General features: G+C 39.0%; 1 protein-coding gene and 1 pseudogene across 5 annotated transcripts in view; one reads left to right on the top strand and one right to left on the bottom strand.

Moving 5' to 3' along the window:
• ZC3H12B (zinc finger CCCH-type containing 12B) overlaps window positions 1–23,098 on the bottom strand; it is a 461,192-nt gene that overhangs the window by 144,070 nt on the left and 294,024 nt on the right. Inside the window, exon 3 of one of the 5 annotated variants that reach the window (XM_063601966.1) lies at window positions 8,754–8,871. The exons of the other annotated variants lie outside the window; for them this stretch is intronic. The gene's annotated coding sequence lies outside the window, so the exon portion shown is untranslated. The remainder of the gene's footprint in view (window positions 1–8,753; window positions 8,872–23,098) is intronic. 5 annotated transcript variants of the gene reach the window in all.
• On the top strand, window positions 881–4,860 carry LOC103785831 (peroxiredoxin-like 2C; annotated as a pseudogene).

Below are 23,098 nucleotides of genomic sequence, written 5' to 3'. Positions count from 1 at the left end.
CTGGGTAATAAAATGCATGTTGAGAGTAAGATGGCCTTCCTCTGGGGTCTAGGACAGTAAAGTGTCTAAGGGTTGTTGCCAAACGGGACATGAGCTGGGCTGGGTTTTTATATTTGATGAAAAAGAGTCTAAATGCTAACTGCAGTTTTATGTTTTTACACAAAAATGTTTTTAAGAGGAACAGTAAACCAGAGAGAAGAAACCTGCAGAACTTTGGAGCCTTACTTACATGTGTTATTTGTAATTATATTTTCTAACAATAAAGATATGTTCCAATTTGAAGGCATTATTCGAGTTTGGCCATGTAAGAGTAAAAAATGGACTGGAATTTTGAGTGCCCAAAATCTTTTATTGGGGGCAAGAACCCAAAAAATATAATTCAAAGACTGAGTATGAATATTTGTTAATGTGCTAAAAAAATCAACAATCAGTCATGATGATATTCTTGTCACCCCTTATACTAGCCTTCTGTGTTTCACAGGAAGTAAATTATCAAACACAAATGAACCTTCCAAGAATGTCAAAATGTATCAGTTATTAGCTAAGGACTTAAAGAAAAAGTTCTAAGGCTATGGCTTTCTTTAATATGATAACACATGTGAAGAAAGAAAAATTAAAATTTCAGAAAATATAGTTTCATAGGTGCAATCAGAAAAAAATCAAGAAGTAAAAACCAATAAAATGTCATAAAATTATAGCTTACCAAATAATTCCATATATTTACCTCATTTGAGTTTTAGAACCAACATATAAAAAAGGGAAATATTATTTCCTTCATTGTCTAAATAAGAACAGTGACAAATTTTAATGTTACTGTATTTATTCTAACTCATGAAACTCCAGAACTGAAATACAGGTCTTCTGATCTCTAGTACAATTTTTCTTCTGCCTGATAGAATGCATATACCACAATTTGTTCACTCATTCAACTGTGATGAACCTTTGAGTTATTTCCAGTTTTACAAATTAAGTTGCTATGATTATTTGTATACAAGCCTTTGTGTAGATATATTCTTTTATTTGCCTTGATTAAATATCTAAGAATGAAATGACTGATCCATATGGTAGTTGTATGATTAACTTAAGAAGCTGCCAAACTGTTTTCCAAAGTAGTTGTATCAATTTATATTTCCATCTGCAGCGTTTGTAGGAGTTCTAATTGCTCTATATCCTTGTTATTGTTTTATATGGTCCATTTTTAAGCCATTGTAATAGGTAAGTGGTGGTATCACATTGTGGTTTTAATTTGCATTCCCCCAATAGCTAATGATACTGAGCTTCTTTTCCTGCATTTATTTGCTATTGCTATCTCTTTTATGGTGAAGTGTCTATTCAAATATTTTGTGTTTTTAAAATTGTTTTCTTATTGTTGAATTTTCACAAAACAGGTTTATTGAAGTTTAATTCATATAACATACAATTCATCCAGTTAAAGTACAAGAATACCTTGAAAATATTGCATATTCAGTTCCAGACCACTACAAGAAAGCAAATATTGTAACAACGTAAATATCACAATAAAGTGACTCACATGATTTTTTAGTTTTCTATTTCATTTAAAAGTTATGTTTACACTATATTGTAGTCTATTAAGTGTGCAATAGCACTATGTCTAAAAAATGCACACTTTTTTGAAAATATTTTATTGCTTGCCTGAAAATGCTAACAATCATCTGAACCTTCAGTGAGTTGTAATCTTTTTACTGATGGAGGGTCTTGCCTTGATGTTTATGGCTGCTGAATGATCAGGGTGGTGGCGTCTGAAGAATGAGGTAGCTGTGGCAATTCCTTAAATTTGGAAAACAATAAAGTTTGCCAAATTCATTGGCTCTTTCTTTTATACCATTTCTCTACAGCATGTGATTCTGGTTGATAACATTTTATCCACAGCAGTACTTCTTTCAAAATTAAAGTCTATGTTCTCAAACCCCACCACCACTTTATCAAATAAGTTTATGTAATATTCTAAATCGTTTGTTGTAATTTCAACAATGCTCACAGCATCTCCACCAGGAGTAGATTTCATTCCAAGAAACTGCTTTCTTTGCTCATACATAAAAAGCAATTCCTCATTTATTAAAAAGTTTTATCATGAGATTGCAGCAATTCTGTTACATCTTCTGGCTCCGCTTCTAATTCTAGTTTTCTTGCTATTTCCACCAAATCTGCAGTTATTTTTTCCAGTGAAGTCTTGATCCCCTCAAAGTCATCCATGGGGTTGGAATCAACTTATTCCAAACTCCTGTTAATGTTGATATTTTGTCCTCCTCCCATGAAGTGCACAAGTTCTTAATGGCGAGAATGCTGAATCACTTCCAGAAGGTTTTTAATTTACTTTTTCCCAGATTCATCAGATGAATCATTATCTCTAGCAACCATAGCCTTATGAAATGTATTTCTTAAATAATAGGACTTGAAAATCAATATTACTCCTTGATCTCTAGGCTGCAGGATGAATGCCATATAGCAGGAAAGAAAGCAGCATCAATCTTCTTATACATCTCCATCAGAGCTCTTGCGTGACTAGATGCATTTTCAATAGAAGTAATATCTTGAAAGGATTTTTTTTTTTCTGAGGCAGTCTCAACAGTAGGCCTAAAATGTTCAATAAACCATGTTGTAGTGCTGTAAACAGATATGCTGTTATATGGACTTGGTTGTTCCATTTATAGAGAATAAGCAGAGTAGATTTAGCATAATTCTTAAGGGCACTAAAATTTTCAAAATGGAAAATGAGCACTGGCTTCAAATTAAAGTCACCAGCTGCATTATCTCCTAACAAAGAAGTCAGCTTGTCCTTTGAAGTTTTAAAGCCAGGAAATGACTTCTCCTGTCTAGGTATATAAGTCCTAGGTGGCAGCTTCTTTCAGTACAGGGCTGTTTCGTCTACATTGAAAATCTGTTGAAAAGCTTGCCTTCTGCTAGCTTTTGAATTTGTTTGCTCATGCTTTTCTAGTTCTTTTAATTGTGATGTTAGGGTGCCGATTTTAGATATTTCCTGCTTTCTCTTGTGGGCATTTAGTGCTATAAGTTTCCCTCTACACAGTGCTTTAAATGTGCCCCAGAGATTCTGGTACGTTTTCTCCTTGTTCTCGTTGGTTTCAAAGAACATCTTTATTTCTGCCTTAATTTCGTTATTTACCCAGTTGTCATTCAGGAGCAGGTTGTTCAGTTTCCATGTAGTTGTGCGGTTTTGAGTGAGTTTCTTAATCCTGAGTTCTGATTTGATTGCACTGTGGTCCGAGAGACTGTTTTTTATGATTTCCGTTCTTTTGCATTTGCTGAGGAGCGTTTTACTTCCAATTATGTTGTCAATTATAGAATAAGTGCGATATGGTGCTGAGAAGAATGTACATTCTGTTGACTTTGGGTGGAGAGTTCTGTAGATATCTATTAGGTCTGCTTGGTCCAGAGCTGAGTTCAAGTCCTCAATATCATTGTTGAGTTTCTGTCTCATTGATCTGTCTCGTATTGACAGTGCAGTGTTAAAGTCTCCCACTATTATTGTGTGGGAGTCTAAGTCTTTTTGTAGATCTTAAGAACTTGCTTCATGAATCTGGGTACTCTTGTATTGGGTGCATATATATTTAGGATAGTTAGCTCTTTTTACTGCATCCCTTTACCATTATGTAATGCCCTTCTTTGTCTTTTTTGATCTTTGTTGGTTTAATATCTGCTTTATCAGAGACTAGGATTGCAAGGGCTGTTTTTTCTTTTTTTTTTTTTTACTTTCATTTGCTTTGTTAATATTCATCGATTCCTTTATTTTGAGCATATGTGTGTCTTTGCACATGAGATGGGTCTCCTGAATACTGCACACCAATGGGTCTTGACTTTTTATCCAATTTGCCAGACTGTATCTTTTAACTGGGGCATTTAGCTCATTTACACTTAAGGTTAATATTGTTATGTGTTAATTTGACCCTGCCATTATGATGCTAGCTGGTTATTTTGCACATTAGTTGATGCAGTTTCTTCATAGTGTTTATGGCCTTTACAATTTGATGTGTTTTTGCAGTGACTGGTACCAGTTTTTCCTTTCCATATTTAGTGCTTCCTTTAGGAGCTCTTGCAAGGCAGGCCTGGTGGTGACAAAATCTCTCAGCATTTGCTTGTCTGTAAAGGATTTTATTTCTCCTTTGCTTATGAGGCTAGTTTGGCTGGGTATGAAATTCTGAGTAGAAAATTATTTTCTTTAAGAATGTTGAAGTTCAGTGGTGGTGTTGCCTGTGTCCAGGCCCTGAGTGGCCCTGAACATGGGCAGCCCCTGGTAGCTGCCATAGCCGAGCTGCCAGTGCTGGACTCTCATGGGCAGTGGGTGCCATTTGGAGCTCTCCTCTGGGAGCGCCACACTATGGTAGTGTTTGTGCAACATTTCCTGTTTTACATTTGCAAGGAATATGTAGAGGATCTGCCCAAAATCCCAAAGAGTTTCCTACAAGAAGCAAATGTCACTCTTATAGTGATTGAACAGTCATCCTACCATCCTATTGAGTCTTTTTGCAAACTGCCTGGATATTCTCATGAAATCTATTTCACCCTGAGAGGGAAATTTATAACAGATTGGGAATGAAAAGAGGTGAAGAAATGGCCTCCTCAGGACAGAGCCCCCATGTGAAGTCAAATATACTCTCAGGAAGCCTTTGGAGCTTGTGGTGGGCAGTGACTGGCCCTCTCTTTGATTTTCAAGGAGACCCAGCTCAGCAAGATGGAACTTTCATTTTAGGTCCAGGTAACAACATCCATTTTATACACCATGAGAGGAATATGTTGGATCACAAACCTATCAACTCTGTTTTACAGCCTGTGGGAGTTTAGCATGTGAACTTTACAAACAGATCTTCAATTATCCATGTGTGAGTTAACATGGTATCTCACTTTCGACTGGACCTCCTGGAATGTGACCTTCAATGCTGGGGTGTAATATCCCTGTGTAGTGTCTAACCTGCTGTCTCTTCCCAGCCTTTGAGGATTTAGGGAAGCATAAAGAGGCCTTGAACCAGTTGAACTGCATGCTGAGAAGCATCAGTTGTCAAAAATGTGATATATACTTTCATTACTTTCATTTTATAGCTTTTAAAATTTTATACAAAATAACATATGAATATACAAAATATAACTTTAAAAATTATAAAATCATAAATACCATTTAAATTATTTTACATTATGGTATATACAGTCAATGAAGGAATTTTTTTGGCAATTAATACAAATTCTGATGAAGAATACATAAAGGGAAGGGATAGCAACACAAGACCATTGTATTCAGTGAAGAAAGCAAAATATTAAATTCTGTCAACAATATAACTGCATTTTTATATGTATATATTTACATTTTTGTGTGCTTAGGAAAAAGACAGGAAATAAACACCAAAATGTTGCCAGTAGGTGTCTCTGTGTTAACATGTCTTTTCTGCATTTCCCAACTGTTCTATAATGAGCATGATTAATATTGTGGGGCCAGGAAAAGCTCTTTAAACATTATCTGACAATTTTATGACCACAAAACAACCTTCAAAAGTGCAAATTATATAGGTTGCAGTCCATGTTTCCACCCTAATTGCTTTACTCAGAGGAAGTGTGGCAATCTGAACATCTCACATATAACCAGTGTCCACAGCACCTTCTCACTACACACTTGCTATCCATTTCACTAGGATTTTTGGGAATTGGGGGAGCTATGGAGAAAAAATTTGTTTTAGATATTTAGGATATGTATTTAAAATACGGTTAGTGTGCTTTTTGAAAGGGGACTATAAGAATTTTATTTTATTTCTTTATTTATTTTTGAGACAGAATCTTGCTCTGTCACCCAGGCTGGAGTGCAATGGTGCTATCTCAGCTCACTGCAACTTCTGCCTCCTGGGTTCAAGTGATTCTCCTGCCTCAGTCTCCCAAGTAGCTGGGATTACAGGCACCTGCCACTACATCTGGCTACTTTTTGTATTTTTAGTAGAGACAGGGTTTCACCATGTTGGCCAGGCTGGTCTTGAGCTCCTGACCTCAGCCTCCCAAAGTGCTAGAATTACAGGCATGTGCCACCATGCCTGACCAAAAATTGTTTAAATTTTTAAAAACTTTATGACTTAAATGTACACTATGGTTTAGTGCGCATTCCTAGAGAACTGGTATTTCTCACCCCCAAATTGCTCTTATTTGGAAGACTGTTGTCATTTTTATTTTTCTAGAATCTTAATCTGTTTAGTTGGGAAGTGTCCCAGAATTCCTGATGAAAAAAGTGTAGCAAAATCAGAATTTTGGTAATTATTAGCAAGTATAATACTGCTTTGAACTCAATGCTTTTATATGAAGCATATGAAGTTACAAAAAATTAATGTATTAAAATATTTAAATATACTTTCATGTTTGTATAATCAGGTTTTTATTCAATAAAAATGAAATTTCTCATTTAAATTATTTTAGAAAAAGAATGTTGAATATTGAACCCCACTCTCTTCTGGCTTGTAGGGTTTCTGCAGCGAGATCCACTATTAGTCTGATGGGCTTCCCTTTGTAGGTAACCCAACCTTTGTCTCTGGCTGCCCTTAACATTTTTTTCTTCATTTCAACCTTGGTGAATCTGAGGATCTTGTGTCTTGGGGTTGCTCTTCTCGAGGATTATCTTTGTGGTGTCCTCTGTATTTCCTGAATTTGAATGTTGGCCTGTCTTGCTAGGTTGGGGAAGTTCTCCTGAATAACATCCTGAAGAGTGTTTTCCAACTTGGTTCCATTCTCCCCATCACTTTCAGGTACAAAAATCAAATGTAGGTTTGGTCGTTTCCCATAGTCCCATATTTCTTGGAGGCTTTGTTCATTCCTTCTCATTTTTTTTCTCTAATCTTGTCTTCAAGCTTTATTTCATTAAGTTGGTCTTCAATCTCTGATATCCTTTCTTCCACTTTATCAATTTGGCTGTTGATACATGTGCATGCTTTATGAAATTCTTGTGCTGTGTTTTTCAGCTCCATCAGGTCATTTATTTTCTTCTCTAAACTGGTTATTCTAGTTAGCAATACCTCTAACCTTTTTTCAAGGTTCTTAGCTTCCTTGAATTGGGTTAGAACAGGCTCCTTTAGCTCAGAGGAGTTTGTTATTACCCATCTTCTGAAGCCTAATTCTGTCAATTCATCAAACTCATTCTCCGTCCAGTTTTGTTCCCTTGCTGGTGAGGAGTTGTGATCCTTTGGGGGAGAAGAGGCATTCTGCTTTTTGGAATTTTCAGACTTTTTGCGCTGGTTTTTCCTCATTTTCATGGATTTATCTACCTTTGGTCTTTGATATTGGTGAACTTCGAATGGTGTTTCTGTGTGGACATCCTTTTTGTTGATGTTGATGCTATTACTTTCTGTTTGTTAGTTTTCCTTCTAAAAGTCAGGCCCCTCTGCTGCAGGTCTGCTGGAGTTTGCTGGAGGTCCACTCCAGACTGTTTGCCTGGGTATCACCAGCAGATGTTGCAGAACAGCAAAGACTGCTGCCTGTTTCTTCCTTTGGAAGCTTTGTACTAAAGGGGCACCGGCCAGATGCCAGCTCTCCTGTACAAGATGTCTGTCGACCCCTGCTGGGAGGTGTCTCCTCATCAGGATGCACAGGAGTCAGGGACCCACTTGAGGAGACAGCCTGTCCCTTAGCAGAGCTCGAGCGCTGTGCTGGGAGATCTGGTGCTCTCCCTTCAAAGCCGACAGGTAGGAACGTTTAAGTTTGTTGAAGCTGCGCCCACAACCGCCCCTTCCCCTAGGTGCTCTGTCCCAGGGAGATGGGAGTTTTATCTATAAGCCCCTGACTGGGGCTGCTGCCATTCTTCCTGAGATGCCCCGCCCAGAGAGGAGGAATCTAGAGAGGCAGTCTGGCTACAGTGGCTTTGCCAAACTGTGGTGGGCTCTGCCCAGTTTGAACTTCCCGGTGACTTTGTTTACACTGTGAGGGGAAAACTGCCTACTCAAGCCTCAGTAATGGTGGACACCCCTCCCCACACCAAGCTCGAGTGTCCCAGGTCGACTTCAGACTGCTGTGCTGGCAGTGAGAATTTCAAGCCAGTGGATCTTAGCTTGCTTGGCTCCATGGTGATGGGATCCGCTGATCTAGACCACTTGACTCCCTGGCTTCAGACCCCTTTCCATGGGAGTGAACAGTTCTGTCTCACTGGCATTCCAGGCGTCACTGGGGTATGAAGAAAAACTAGCAGTTTTAATTATATTCAAATCTTTCCTTTGCATTCACAACTTGGCTGAATGTTTGGTGCAAGAGCCTTGCTATCTTGGTTGTCAAAATGCCTTCCTCATTAAGTTTAATGATGTCTAGTGTTTGTTCTAAGGTTAGAGACATGCGACTGACTCTTCCTTTCACTTGAACACTAATTGTAGGATTATTAATTGAGCTAACATCAACACTGTTTTGCCTCAGAGAATAGGGATGCCCAAAAAGAGGGGGAGATATGAGGGAACAGTTGGTTAGTAGAGGAAGTGATCTCTGTTTTTGTTTTTGTTGTGTGTTTCAGAACACACACATTTATTAAGTACCCTGTCGTATATGGGTGCAGTCCATGGCATCCCAAAACAATAGCAATTGTAATATCAAAGATCACTTATCGCCCACACACAGTGGATCATGTCTGTAATCTGAGCACTAAGAAGGAGGCCAGGGGTGCAGATAGCTTGAGCTCAAGAGTTTGAGACCAGCCTGGGCAACATGGTGAAATCCCATACGCACACACACACACACACACACACAAATTAGCTGGGCGTGGAAGCGCGCACCTGTAGTCCCAGCTACTTGGCAGGCTGAGGTGGGAGGATCACTTGAGCCTAGGAGGTCAAGGCTGCAGTGAGCCATGATCGTGCCGCTGCAATCCAGCCTGTGTAACAGAGCGAGACCCTATCCCAGAAAACAAAAACAAAAACAAAGATCTCTTATCGCAGATCACCATAACAGATACAATGATAGTGAAAAAGTTTCAAATACTGTGAGAATAACCAAAATGTGACGCAGAGACATGAAGTGAGCATACATTGTTGGAAAAATGGTGCCAATAGACTTGCTCAACACAGGATTGTTACAAACCTTCAATTTGTAAAAAAGGTAGCATCTGGGAAACATAAGGAAGTGAAGCACAGTAAAAACATATGCATGTATAAAGCTTAGTGAGTTTTAGTATATAGAGAATTGTAAAACTATTATCACTATTTAATTCCAAAAAGATTTTATCACCCCCGAAAAGAAACCTATACCCGTGGGCTATCACTTCCCTTATTTTCTTTTTCTTTTTCTTTTTTTTTTAAATTATACTTTAAGTTCTGGGATACGTGTGCAGAATGTGCAGTTTTGTTACATAGGTATACACATGCCATGGTGGTTTGCTGCACTAATCAACACGTCACCTACATTAGGTATTTCTCCAATGTTATCCTTCCCCTAGCCTCCCACCCCTGGGACAGGCCCTGGTGTGTGATGTTCCCATCCCTGTGTCCATGTGCTCTCATTGCTCAACTCCCACTTATGAATGAGAACATGCAGTGTTTGGTTTTCTGATCTTGTGATAGTTTGCTGAGAATGATGGTTTCCAGCATCATCCATGTCCCTGCAAAAACATGAACTCATCATTTTTTTATGGCTGCATAGTATTCCATGGTGTATACGTGCCACATTTTCTTTATCCAGTCTATTATTGATGGACATTTGGGTTGGTTCCAAGTCTTTGCTATTGTGAATAGTGCCACAATAAACATAATTGTGCATGTGTCTTTATAGTAGAATAATTTATAATCATTTGGGTATATACCCAGTAATGAGACTGCTGGGTCAAATGTTATTTCTGGTTCTAGATTCTTGAGGAATCACCACACTGTCTTCTACAATGGTTGATCTAATTTAAATTCCCACTGACAGTGTAAAAGTGTTCCTATTTCTCCACATCCTCTCCAGCATCTGTTGTTTCCCAACTTTTTAATGATTGCCATTCCAACTCACGTGAGATGCTATCTCATTGTGGTTTTGATTTGCATTTCTCTAACGACCAGTGATGATGAGCATTTTTTCATACGTCTGTTAGCTGCATAAATGTCTTCTTTTGAGAAGTATCTGTTCATATCCTTCACCCACTTTTTGATGGGGTTGTTTGTTTTTTCTTGTAAATTTATTTAAGTCCTTTGTAGATTCTGGATATTAGCCCTTTGTCAGATGGATAGATTGCAATTTTTTTCTCCCATTGTGCAGGCTGCCTGTTCACTCTGATGATAGTTTCTTTTGCTGTGCAGAAGCTCTTTAGTTTAATTAGATCCCATTTGTAAATTCTGGCTTTTGTTGCCATTGCTTTTGGTGTTTTAGACATGAAGTCTTTGCCCATGCCTATGTCCTGAATGGTATTGCCCAGGCTTTCTTCTAGGATTTTACAGTCCTAGGTCTTTTAAGTCATTGTTCCATCTTGAGTTCATCTTTGTATAAGGTGTAAGGAAGGGGTCCAGTTTCAGTTTTCTGCATATGGCTAGCCAGTTTTCCCAACACCTTTTATTAAATAGGGAAAGATTTCCCTATTGCTTGTTTTTGTCAGGTTTGTCAAAGATCAGATGGTTGTAGATGTGTGGTGTTATTTCTGAGGCCTCTGTTCTGTTCCATTTGTCTATATATCTGTTTTGGTACCAGTACCATGCTATTTGGTTACAGTAGCTTTGTAGTATAGTTTGAAGTCAGGTAGCATGATGCCTCCAGCTTTTTTCTTCTTGCCCAGGATTGTCTTGTTTATGCATGCTCTTTTTTGATTCCATTTAAAGTTTAAAGTAGTTTTTTTTCCCAATTCTGTGAAGAAAGTCAGTGGTAGCTTGATGGGGATAGCATTGAATCTATAAATTACTTTAGGCAGTATGGCCATTTTCATGATATTGATTCTTTCTATCCTTGAGCATGGAATGTTTTTCCATTTGTTTGTGTTCCCTCTTATATGCTTGAGCAGTGGTTTATAGTTATCCTTTAAGAGGTCCTTCACATCCCTTGTAAGTTGTATTCCTATGTATTTTATATTCTTAGTAGCAAATGTGAACGGGAGTTCACTCACGATTTGGCTGTCTGTTATTGGTGTATAGAAATGCTTGTAATTTTTGCATATTGATTTTGTATCCTGAGACTTTGCTGAAGTTGCTTATCAGCTTAAGGAGATTTGGGGCTGAGACGATGCAGTTTTCTCAATATAAAATTATGTCATCTGCAAACAGAGACAATTTGACTTCCTCTCTTCCTATTTCAATACAATTTTTTTTCTTTCTCTTGCCTGATTGCCCTGGCCAGACCTGCAAATACTGTGTTGAATAGGAGGTGTGAGAAAGAGCATCCTTGTCTTTTGCTGATTTTCTAAGAGAATGCTTCCAGTTTTTGCCCATTAGCTGTGGGTTTGTCATCAATAGTTCTTATTATTTTGAGATACATTCAATTAATACCCACTTTATTGAGAGTTTTTACCATGGGGGGTGTTGAATTTTGAGTATTGAGATAATCATGAGGTTTTTGTGATTGCTTCTGTTTATGTGATGGTTTACATTTATTGATTTGTGTATGTTGAACCAGCCTTGCATCCCAGGGATGAAGCTGACTTGATGGCGTTGGATAAGCTTTGTGATATGCTGCTGGATTCGGTTTGCCAGTATTGTATTGAGGATTTTCACCTTGAGGTTCATCAGGGATATTGGCCTGAAATTTTCTTTTTTTGTTGTGTCTCTGCCAGGTTTTGGTATCAGGATGATGCTGGCTTCATAAAATGAGTTAGGGAGGATTCCCTCTTTTTCTATTGTTTGGAATAGTTTCAGAAGGAATGGTACCAGATCCTCTTTGTCACTCTGGTAGAATTTCATTGTGAATCCATATGTTGTTCCTGGACTTTTTTTTTGGTTGTTAGGCTATGAATTAATGCCTCAATTTTAGAACTTGTTATTGGTTTATTCAGGAATTCAACTTCTTCTTGGTTTAGACTTGGGAGGGTGTGTGTCTAGGAATTTATCCATTTCTTCTAGATTTTCTAGTTCATTTGCATAGAGGTGTTTATAGTATTCTTTGATAGTAGTTTGTATTTCTGTGGGATCAGTGGTGATATACCCTATAATTTTTTTATTTGATCTATTTGATTATTCTCTCTTTTCTTTTTTATTAGTCTGGCTATCTATTTTGTTGATCTTTTCAAAAAACAGCTCCTGGATTCATTGATTTTTTGAAGGGTTTTTAGTGCCTCTATCTCCTTCAGTTCTGCTCTGGTCTTAGTTATTTCTTGTCTTCTGCTACATTTTGAATTTGTTTGCTGTTGCTTCTTTGGTTCTTTAAATTTTGATGTTAGCGTGTCAAATTTACATCTTCTCTGCTTTCTCTTGTGGGCATTTAGTGCTATAAACTTCCCTCTACACAGTGCTTTAAATGTGTCTGAGAGATTCTGGTACATTGTGTCTTCGTTCTCATTGGTTTCAAAGAACATCTTTATTTCTGCCTTCATTTTGTTATTTACCCAGGAGTCATTTAGCAGCAGGTTGTTCAGTTTCCATGTAGTTGTGTGGTTATGAGTGAGTTTCTTGATCCTGAGTTCTAGTTTGATTGCACTGTGGTCTGAGAGACTGTTATGATTTCCATTCTTTTGCATTTGCTGAGGAGCGTTTTACTTTCAATTACGTGGTAAATTATAGAATAAGTGTGATGTGGTACTGAGAAGATTGTATATTCTGTTGATTTGGGGTGGAGAGTTCTGTAGATGTATATTAGGTCCACTTGGTCCAGAGCTGAGTTCAAGTCCTGAATATCCTTGTCAATTTTCTGTCTCATTGATCTGTCTAATATTGACAGTGGGGTGTTAAAGTCTCCCACTATTATGGTGTGGTAGTCTAAGTCTCTTTGTAGGTCTCTAAGAACTAGCTTTATGAATCTTGATGCTCCTGTATTGGGTGCATATATATTTAGGGTAGTTAGCTCTTCTCGTTGCATTGATCCCTTTACCATTATATAATGCTCTTCTTTTTCCTCTTTTGATCTTTGTTGGTTTAAAGTCTGTTTTATCAGAGATTAGGGTTTCAACTCCAGCTTTTTTTTTTTGCTTGCCATTTGCTTGGTAAATATTCCTCCATCCCTTTATTTTGAGCCTATGTGTGTCTTTGCATGTCGATGGGTCTCCTGAATACAGGACACTGATGGGTCTTGACTCTTTATCCTATTTGGCAGCCTGTGTCTTTTAATTGGGGCATTTATCTCATTTACATTTAAGGTTAATATTGTTATGTTTGAATTTTATCCTGTCATTATGATGCTAGCTGGTTATTTTGCCCATTGGTTGATGCAGTTTCTTCATAGTGTCAATGTTTTTCACAATTTGGTATGTTTCTGGAGTGGCTGGTACTGGCTGTTCCTTTCCATGTTTAGTGCTACCTTGAGGATATCTTGTAAGGCAGGCCTGGTAGTGACAAAATCGCTCAGCATTTGCTTCCCTGTAAAAGATTTTATTTCTCCTTAGCTTATTTTTTTATGCCTAGAAATTTTATTTTTGATTATTTTTTAATTATACTTTAAGTTCTAGGGTACAAGTGCACAACGTGCAGGGTTGTTACATATGTATACATGTGCCATGTTGGTGTGCTGCACCCATTGACTCGTCATTTACATTAGGTATATCTCCTAATGCTATCCCCCCACTCCCCCCACCCCACCACAGGCCCCGGTGTGTGATATTCCCCTTCCTGTGTCCAAGTGTTCTCATTGTTCAATTCCCACCTATGAGAACACGCAGTGTTTGGTTTTTGGTCCTTGCGATAGTTTGCTGAGAATGATGGTTTCCAGCTTCATCCATGTCCCTAAAAAGGACATGAATTCATCGTTTTTTATGGCTGCATGGTATTCCATGGTGTACATGTGCCACATTTTCTTAATCCAGTCTATCATTGATGGACATTTGGGTTGGTTCCAAGTCTTTGCTATTGTGAATAGTGCCACAATAAACATACGTGTGCATGTGTCTTTATAGCAGCATGATTTATAATCTTTTGGGTATACACCCAGTAATGGGATGCCTGGGTCAAATGGTATTTCTAGTTCTAGATCCTTGAGGAATCGCCACACTGACTTCCACAATGGTTGAACTAGTTTACAGTCCCACCAACAGTGTAAAAGTGTTCCTATTTCTCCACATCCTCTCCAGCACCTGCTGTTTCCTGACTTTTTAATGATCGCCATTCTAACTGGTGTGAGATGGTATCTCATTGTGGTTTTGATTTGCATTTCTCTGATGGCCAGTGATGATGAGCATTTTTTCATGTGTCTGTTGGCTGCATAAATGTCTTCTTTTGAGAATTGTCTGTTCATATCCTTTGTCCACTTTTTGATGGGGTTGTTTTTTTCTTGTAAATTTGAGGTGTTCTGGTTTTTGGAATTTTCAGCCTTTTTGCACTGGTTTCTCCCCATCTTTGTGGTTTTATCTACCTTTGGTCTCTGATGTTGGTGACCTTTGGATGGGGTCTCTGAGTGGATGTGCTCTTCCTTTCTGTTTGTTTGTTAGTTTTCCTTCTAAAAGTCAGGCCCCTCTGCCGCAGGTCTGCTGCAATTTCCTTGAGGTCCACTCCAGACCCTGTTTGCGTGGGTATCAGTAGCAGAGGCTACAGAACAGTAAAGGTTGCTGCCTGATCTTTCCTCTGGAAGCTACGTCCCAGAGGGGCACTTGCCAGATGCCAGCCAGAGCTCTCCTGTACGATGTGTCTGTCGGCCCCTAGTGGGAGGTATCTCCTAGTCAGAATACACAGGTGTCAGGTACCCACTTGAGGAGGCAGTCTGACCCTTAGCAGAGCTCAAAAGCTGTGCTGGGAGGTCCGCTGCTCTCTTCAGAGTCATCAGGATGATGCTGTCCTCATAGAATCAGTTAGGAAAGAGTCCCTCCTCCTCAATTATTTTGAATAGTTTTGGTAGGAATGGTACCAGCTCTTATTTATACATCTGGGCAGAGCTTGACTGAATCAGTATGGTACTGGGCTTTATTTTTTTTTAAATTTGTTTGTAGGCCATTTATTACTGAACCAACTTCAGAACTTAATATTGGTCTCTTGAGGGATTCAATTTCTCCCAGGTTCAGTTTTGGGAGGGTGTATGTGTCCAGGAATTTATCCATTTTTTCTAGATTTTCTAGTTTGTTTCCATAGAGGTGTTTATAATATTCTCTGATGGTTATTTGTATTTCTGTGGGGTAAGTGGTAGTATCTCCTTTGTTGTTTCTAATTGTATTCATTTGGAATGTCTTCCTTTTCTTCTTTGTTAGTCTAGCTAGTCATGTACCTATTTTATTAACTTTTCTAAAAAACAAACTCTTGGATTCCTGGGTCTTTTGAATTTTTTTTTTTTTGTCTTAGTCTCCTGCAATTCAGCTCTGATTTTGATTATTTCTTGTCTTCTGTTAGCTTTGGGTTGGTTTGCTCTGCTCTTTGTTCTCTAGTTCCTTTAGTTGTGATGTTAGGTTGTTAAATTGAGATCTTTCTAATTTTTGGATGTGGGCATTTAGTGCTATAAATTTTCCTCTTAGTACTACCTTAGCTTTGTCCCAGAGATTGCAGTATGTTGTATCTGTGTTCTCATTAGTTTCAAAGAACTTGTTGATTTCTGCCTTTTGTTATTTACTCAAAAGTAATTCAGGGGCAGGTTATTCAATTTCCATGTAGTTTTATGATTTTGAGCTATTTTCTTAGTCTTGACTTCTAATTATATTGTGCTGTGTTCCAAGAGAGTGGTTGTTATGATTTCAGTTGTTTTTCATTTGCTAAAGAGTGTTTTATGTCCAATTACGAGGTCGATTTTAGAGTATGTGCCATGTGGAGATGAGAATAACGTATCTACATTCTGTTGTTTTGGGGTGAAGAGTTCTGTAGATGTCTATCAGCCCCATTTGATCCAGTGCTGAGTTCAAGTCCTGAATATGCTTTCTAAATCCAGGTGCTCCTGTGTTGGGTGCATACATATTTAAGATGGTTAGGTCTCCTTGTTGAACTGAACCCTTTACCATCATGTAATGCCCTTCTTTGTCATTTTTTGATCTTTGTTGGTTTAAAGTCTGTCATTTTCTGAAATTAGGACTGCAACCCCTGTTTTTTTTCTGCCTTTCATTTGCTTGGTAGATCTTTCTCTATACCTTTATTTTTAGCCTGTGTTTGTCATTCCATGTGAGACTGGTCTGTTGAAGACAGCATACTATTGGGTCTTGGTTCTTTATCCAGGTAGCCACTCTGTGACATTTAATTGGGGAATTTAGCTTGTATACATTCAGATAGCCACTCTGTGCCATTTAATTGGGGAATTTATCTTGTTTACATTCAAAGTTAGTACTGATATATGTGGATTTGATCCTGTCATCATGATGTTCATTGGTTATTATCCAGATTTTTTTTTTTTTTTTGTGGTTGCTTTATAGGGTCACTGATCTGTGTACTTAAGTGTGCTTTTGTAGTGGCTGGTAACAGTCTTTCCTTTCCGTATTTAGTGTTTTTTTCAGGAGTTGTTGTAAGGCAGGTCTGGTGGTAACTAATTCCCTCAGTATTTGATTGTTTGAAAACGCTCTTATTCTTCCTTTGCTTATGAAGTTTAGTTTGGCCAGACATGAAATTCTTGGATCAAATTTCTTTTCTTTAAAAATGTTTAATATTGGTCCCTAGTCTCTTCTGGCTTGTATGATTTCAGCTGAGAGGTCCACTCTTAGTCTGATAGGCTTCTCTTTGTCGGTGACCTGACCTTTCTCTATAGCTGACTTTAACATTTTTTCTTTCATTTTGACCTTGGAAAATCTGATGGTTATATGTCTTGGGGATGATCTTCATGTGAAGTATGTTACTGGGGTTTTCTACATTTCTTTAATTTGAATGTTGGCCTCTGTATCTACATTGGGAAAGTTCTCATGGATGATATTCTGAAATATGTTTTCCATGTTTCTTCCATTTTCCCCATCTCATTCAGAGACACCAATGAGTCATAGTATTGGGCTTATTACATAATTCTATATTTCTCAGAGGTTTTATTTGTTCCTTTTCATTCTTTTTTCTCTATTCTTGTCTGACTGTCTTATTTCAGAAAGCCAGTTTTCAAGCTCCGAGATTCTCTCCTCAGCTTGGTCTATTCTGCTATTAATACTTTTGATTGCATTATAAAATTCTTGTAGTGTGTTTTTTTAGCTCTATCAGGTGGGTTACATTCTTTTCTATTCTGGCTATTTTGTCTGTAAGCTCCTGGGCCATTTTATTGTGATTTTTAGCTTCCTTAGATTGGGTTTCAACATATTCTGCATCTCAAGGATCTTTGTTCCTATTCATATTCTGAATTTTATTTCTGTCATTTCAGCTACTTCAGCCTTGTTCAGAACCCTTGCTGGAGAGATAGTTTGGTCATTTGAGGAAAGAAGGCACTCTGGCTTTTTGAGTTGTCACAGTCCTTGTACTGGTTCTTTCTTATCTTTGTGGGTTGATGTTCCTTCAATACTTGAAGTTGCTATCCTTTGGATGAGTTTTTTTCTTTTATCCTAATTGGTGACCTTGAGGGTGTGATTGTGATATAAGGTAGGTTCAGTTGATTTGCTTCATTTCTGGAAGATTTTAGGGAACCATGGCTAAGCTCCTAACTCCTGAACTGCCTGCTCTAAATCTGGGAGACCTGTGTTGGGCCCTAACTTTGTTCTTTGGCTCCTTGAGGTTAGAAACCCACTGCATTGGGGAGTGGAGGTGCTGCCAGACCACTGGTAACTACAGTCTGATGGGTGGTCCTAGCCAGAGTGTTTCATAGGGTGGTGGCAGCAGGATCCATTTTGCATGTGTCAGCAGCAGTGGCAGTGTTAGGACAATGTGGTGCATGATTGTTGGCCGTGGCAGGGTGCCATCAGATGCTGAGATACATGTGTATGTGTGGGTGTTCACAGCAGTAGTGGAGGCAGCATGGCTCAAGTAATCAGGATGCCCCCACTGGCAACTGTGTAAGTGGTTGTTCTGGTGGTGGTGTTAGCACAGAAGCAAGGAGCTGGCAGGTGCCATTCTGTGAGATCCCTCTGTGCATTCATGGAGGTAAGGGTGGTCACTCACATGAGGGAAGGTTCACTGTTCTCTTTCACTTGTTTCACTCTGGCAGCAGTGTTGGTGCAGGAACGGGTCACTGGTAGGGGTTTGGGGTGCTGGTGGGCTCTGTGCCCATCAAGGCTCTGACTGCAATGGTGGTATGTTGGTTGTGGGGGTGAAGTGCACTCCCACCAGCAGTAGTGACAGGTCAGGGTGTGTGTGCACACATGCTCTATCAGAACATTAAAGCCAAAACCCAGCCCCCCACCATGCCAGAAAAGCAATGCAGGGGGTGGCCATGGGCCTGGGGAAGCTGCAGTGTAGAGAGGAAGTGGGTGGGCTTGTGTGTGATCATGGGGGCCACCCCACTTGAGCTCTCTGCCAGTCAGGCATGGTTCATCATTGCAAGAGCTATGATCTGAGCCCCCAAAGCACTGCAAACAGGCAAATCCAGGCTGGGGTCCCAGGAAACCCCAGCACACCAAGGGGTGCTCAGGTCAGACTGGCCTTGTCTGATGAGCAAGATCACCCTGTAGAGTTCAGGTCTGACATTTCCCCTAGGGCTAAAATCTCCTAAGGGAGCAAATTGAGCCTAGGAGGATAGGCATCGCTGGCCATGCTCTGCTACAGATGCTCCTGCAACAAATACTCTGGGACCAATATCAACTGACATGCTGCCCTTACCACTTCTCTAAGCAGCTCTCTTTGCCAACTCAAGTGTCTGTGATGTTTGAGGGGTCTTCTCTTGCCAGAATTCCAGAGGCCTGTGGTGAGAGCAACTTGCTTTTTCCCAGTTCAATTCACCCATTTCCCCAAAGTCACTGGGGGCCAGAAATGAGTCCTGGTGCACTGTAGACCCATGCAGTGTTCTCAGCTTCCTCCCACTTCAGCCCAGCTTCAGTGTCTTCCCTCTGTCCATTCTCTATGCCTTCCCTCTGGAGATCTGTTAGAAGTGTGCTAGTAATCCTAGTCCTAGTCTCTTGGTGGCAATTGTTGCTCCTGGTTGTGTGTAGTTGGCCATCTTTTCCCTGCTTCTTAATGGAGTCTTTAGGGGTTTCTTTAGGTATAGATTCCTTGTCAGGAAAGAAAGATGATTTGACTTCTTTTACTATTTGGAAGCCGTTTATTTCTTTCTCTTGCCTTATTGCTCTGGCTAGGACTTTCAGTACTATGTTGAGTAAAAGTGCGGGCATTCTTGTCTTGTTCCAGTTCTTATGAAGAATACTTTCAACTTTTGTCCATTCAGTATGATGCTGGCTGTAGGTTTGTCATAGAAGGCTCTTATTATTTTGAGATATTTTCCTTCAACGCCAATTTTGTTGAGGGTTTTTGTCATAAAGAGATGTTGGATTTTATTGAAAGATTTTTCCTGCATATATTGAGATGATTTTATGGTTTTTGTTATTAGTTCTGTTTATGTGGTGAATCGTATTTATTGGTTTGCATGTGTGGAACCAACCTTGTATCCCAGGAATAAAGCCTACTTGAGCATGGAAAATTAAGTTTTTGATGTGCTGCCAGATTCAGATTGCTAGTATTTTCTTGAGCACTTTTGCCTTATGTTCTTCAGAGATATTGGCATAGAGTTTTATTTTCTCCTTGTGTCTTTGCCTGATTTTGGCATCAGTGTAATTCTGGCTTTGTAGAGTGAGTTAAAAGGGAGTTCCCTCCTTTTCAATTTATTGGAATAGTTTCAGTAGAATTGGTACCAACTCTTCTTTGTATGTCTAATGGAATTCAACTGTGAATCTATCTGTTCCAGGACTTCATTTGGTTGGTGGGTTTTTAAATTAGTGATTCAATTGTCCAATTTAATATTGGTCTCTTCAGAGTTTCCATTTCTTCCTGATTCAATCTTGGAAGGTTGTGAGTTTCCAGAAATTTATTCATTTCCTGTAGATTTTGTACACAGTTTGTGTACATAATTACTGCTAGCCTACCCTTATGAGAGAGCCTTATGGGAGTTCTAAACACGAAAATGAAAAAATAATACCTGCTACAAGAAAAAAAAAATAACACTTAACTACACAGTCCAAAGACTCTATTAGAGCAACAATACAATAGAAACTATAAAACAATCAGCTAGCAACTTCAGGATAGGATCAAAACCTCACATATCAATATTAACCTTGAATGTGTAAATGGTGTAAATATCCCACATAAAAGGTACAAAGTGGTAAGTCAGATAAAAAACAAGACTGATTCATCTGCTGTCTTTAAAAGACCCATCTCACATGTAATGACACCCAAAACATTTTTGAATGCCAAATATCCCCTTGTGAGTACTAAGGATTGTTGTGAAGACAGAGAATGTGAGCTGGTGGCAGAAAGCTAGAACATTACTATGTATCCAGAAGGAACTTAATAGATATTTTCAAATTATGTAAGAAATGGTTTCTGATTAATTTTCAAAAAGATCTTTTATCTGTTTCTCCAACTTTAGAATCACTTTTGTACTAGAGAATCATGCACGCTATCAATACCCTTCTAGTTAATTTTAAATTATATATTGAAAAACAATAATTGTATCTACTTGTGGAATAGAAAGTGATGTGATTTTTAAATATAACGTGGAATAATTAAGTCAAGTGAATGAACATGCCCATCACCTCAAATCGCTAACAATTTTAGTAATGGAAACATTTGAAGTTACTTTCAGTGATTTTGAAATGTGTAGTACTCGATTATTAGCTATATCTACCACATTGTACAATAGGCCTTAAAAAAGTCAGGCTATTCTGTCTATGGAGTAGCCATTCTTTTATTCCTTTACTTTCTTAATAAACTTGCTTTCACTTTACTGTATGGATTCACCTAAAATTCTTTCTTGCACAAAATCCAAGAACTCTCTCGTGGGGTCTAGATTGGGACCCCATTCTGGTAACATCTTTCTGATGAACCCCAAAGGGACGATACTGAGGAGACCCTTGGCTGAAAGGAAATAGACTGCAGCACCAATTGGCTGACTTTGGGTAAGTGGTGGGGTACCTGGGTAAAGAATGGGATTGGGTTAGAGGTTCAACTTAGAGGAGTTGGAGTCTCTTCTAAGACAGAGAGAGTTAAAGACCCCTCTTAATAAAAGGCAAAAATGCTTGACCGAACTTGGGTTCAGGGCCCAACTTAGGAACATTATAGTCCTTCCAAATATTTAGGGGGGTGGAGGCCCCCCTTCTCAGTAAAGTCCCTTTTGGCTAAGAGTGGGTTTGGCAGTATGAGATGTTAACTCCTATTCTTTTTGGATTAATTTGCCTTGCACTCTTTGCTGATGTCTGTGGATGACAGGATTTGGCATGTACAGGGTCATGGGACATGGGAGCTTTGCTTCTTCCCAAAGGGGGAAACTTGAGAGCTAATGGAACTGGTGGAAGAGGTCTCTTTGCTACTGACAAACCTGGACTTTTGATTCAGTGTTGCTGCAATACGTGGGCCTTTCTCTGGCCTCCCTGAGCTCCTTGCCTTTCCCACTCTGTCACAGGCAATGCTTCTCTCCCTTCCTCTCCTTTCTCTTTTGTATATTTTCTGTTACTCAGGGTGACCATCTTGCCCAGAGAACACATGTTGAAACTCCTTCAATCCACTTCGAATAAATTAAAGATGACAGGACACAACCTGGGGCAAATTTAAGTCTTGCCAGTTCGATATTGGGTGCTAAGCAGAGTGGCTAATATCTGTTTTGCCACATGTATTTTGCTCTGGCTGGAATGGAAAATGTTAATCTAGCTTCCCCAGGCAGTCCACTTGGGGACAACTTGCAAAACTGAGAGTTTTGCTTTTGGTTCCATGATTTTCCTTTGTGTTGTGGCTTGGCCCCCAGGGCAATGGTGTAGCGGGCTGGGTTGCCAGGGTCGCTCAGGGAAGGAAAACCCAGAAGACTGGCAAGCCAGCAAAAGGGTATGAATTTCTTATCAGTCAGCAAACTGGTTAAAGGAATGATAAAAATCACTGTTTATCTCCTCTGTACAGTTTTAATTAATAAGAAAAAGGATTCAAGAGGCTAGTCTTAAGCTGTAGTGAATATGTTGTACTTTGTGGTATGAATTTTTCTTTCTGTATCTTTCTGTCAGAAAGAGGGGTCCCTTAGGATAGAACATGGGCCTAGGACCCCTGTAAGCCTGCTGTTCAAGATGGCCTAGCAAACTGGTCAGTTACAAACTATGCTACACTTCCCTGAAAACAAAAACAAAACCAAAAATAAACAAACAAACAAAAAACCTGGATGAAGTTTCCTTCTCATCTTTTTTCATGTCCTTGGGAGCTTGACCTTGAAATGATTTCGTGGTACTTTCTCTTGGTCTCTGCCATCCAGGGAACAGGAGTTTTGGGGTTCATGTCGTAATTAGCCCTAAAAACTATCTCGAGCAGTTAAAAGCCTTTGCAAGCTCAAAATTGGCCTGCTCTAGGCTCTCTCTCAGAAGAGCAATGAAAGCTGCCCAATGCTGTAGTCTGGCAGTTAAGGCTTTGCCATTTTACAATGGTACCCGGGTTCTTTTCTCAGCTTAGGGAATGAGTCGTTTCTCATTTGATATCTGTGTGACCTTTACAATTTGTTGATTCTATTCCCCTCCAAGAACCGTCTTGAATTTTCCCTTCTCTGAGCTACCTTTGAGGAGTCTAGATTTTGTAAAAACTCTTACCACCTCTTTGAAAATACCTTGTACACTCGTGGTTAAGTTATAACCTTAGTAAAGGCTTATTGGTTTCACTTGAGAGGTTAACTTTGGTAAAGCTAAAAAGCCAGAAATATTGGCTGTTTGGCCTGGCTAAAGTTGGGTAATAGATTTAAAAGGACCTTCTTTTTTAAGCACTATGGTTAAAAGTCAGCTTAATTAAAAGTGGATATACGAGCTCTAACAGCCTGGGACTCCTTCAGAAAAAAAGAGGAGGTGCCACAGACCCCATTTTGAAAAAATCCTCTGTCTTCCTTATGAAACCCTAGGAATTAGAAGTGGATAGCTCCTTCTCAAAATCTAAGGCTTTGTTCTAGTTTGCATTGCATTATCTGATGTATAATACTTTGGGGGTATCAGAAATTACTTCATATTATGAGAGCGCTTTCATGTATAATAACTAGGTAG

This window comes from Pan paniscus, chromosome X, assembly GCF_029289425.2.
Source record: "Pan paniscus chromosome X, NHGRI_mPanPan1-v2.0_pri, whole genome shotgun sequence".
NCBI classification, from domain to species: domain Eukaryota; kingdom Metazoa; phylum Chordata; class Mammalia; order Primates; family Hominidae; genus Pan; species Pan paniscus.
This window is presented reverse-complemented; position numbering and strand designations above follow the sequence as displayed.